The sequence below is a fragment of the Frankliniella occidentalis genome, unplaced genomic scaffold, assembly GCF_000697945.3.
Source record: "Frankliniella occidentalis isolate FOCC.00 unplaced genomic scaffold, Focc_3.1 Scaffold271, whole genome shotgun sequence".
Classification (NCBI taxonomy): domain Eukaryota; kingdom Metazoa; phylum Arthropoda; class Insecta; order Thysanoptera; family Thripidae; genus Frankliniella; species Frankliniella occidentalis.
Genome location: NW_026267397.1, coordinates 11,943 through 13,238, shown reverse-complemented (window position 1 = coordinate 13,238; position 1,296 = coordinate 11,943).

Sequence of the window (1,296 nt, the reverse complement as noted above, 5' to 3'; positions counted from 1 at the left end):
GGCGAAAATTTCGTCCGTTTGGCTCTATCTTAAACGATTTAGGCGCCACTGGGAGTTTTTGACGAAAATCAGCGAAACAATGTACAACCCTGCATTCTTAGTCGAGGTGACGGGAAGTTGACAAGCCGAAGGCCCGTATCTTTGCGTACATTTTTGCGCTTCCCGACTCGGGTGTCAGCGCCGCAGGCCTAGGTAGATGTATGCCAGGCGCGTCGCAGCGTAACAGTGTTTCGTGAGATATCGCGAAGCCTGTTACGCGAGACGAGGTCTGACGTACATCTACCTAGTATAAGTTAACGTTATAACTTTAAGGTACGAGTAAACGATTATAACCATTATGAAGCTAAGAGCTAGACACTCAGATGTCCAGAATGTTGCCGTATAACTGGGCAGCGTAATAACATAACCGGGTGTATCAGAGCCTCAGTGTTGCGGGCTTGCCTAGACTCACTTGCCCGTAATGCGCCATGGCTCCTACAGCCGTACCGAGTATGCTAACCCGCAACACTGAGGCGCGTGCTCTGCTAATGATCGCGCAACATTGGCCGTGCCCACCTTCATGAAGGGCTTTGTTCCCTTTACGAAAAGGTTTGTATGCTGTATCGCAGGCAGCGTGGGTTGCCGGGCGGGTTGCCTTCTCGGAGTTGTGAGGCATTATATGCTTAGGGTAGAGCACCAGCTTAGAACCAGTGGCAACTCCGCCCAGCCCAATTCTTGTAGGTCCACTCTCCAAAGAAACGAGATTTGTATCGCGCGTACCTTGCGTTTAGTGCCATACTCTGTGTTGTGGGCGTGCCTACCCCCCCCCCCCCCGCCGGGGATCATGCCCCCCCCCCCCCCGGTCAGGTCTAAAGAGCCCCCTGAAAAGTGGGAATTTAGAGGTACGAAACCCCTGTATGTAGGCAACCCTCAGCACATATCGCCTCCCCCATTGTCCGGACTTAAAACCGCGCCTGCTACCCCAACCCTGGGTAAAAAAACCATGGGGCTGTCCATGAGCCATGGACATAAATTTAACCATGGATTTTTCTCACCATAGATTTATGAAACCAGTAAACCATGAAAACAACAGTTGACCATGAGTATATAGTGGATGGATTGCATGGCCATGGCCATGTGCTCCATGGCAAGGGATGACCATGAGAATTGGCTTTCATGGTCACAACTAAGTCCATGAATGTGTCCATGGTTACTATTACCATTGTCATGCAGAACGTCCATGAACACACGTTTGGACATGGTACTGTTATCAATGGACACAAATACTATGATAGAACTAATCAATGGCCAACTGTA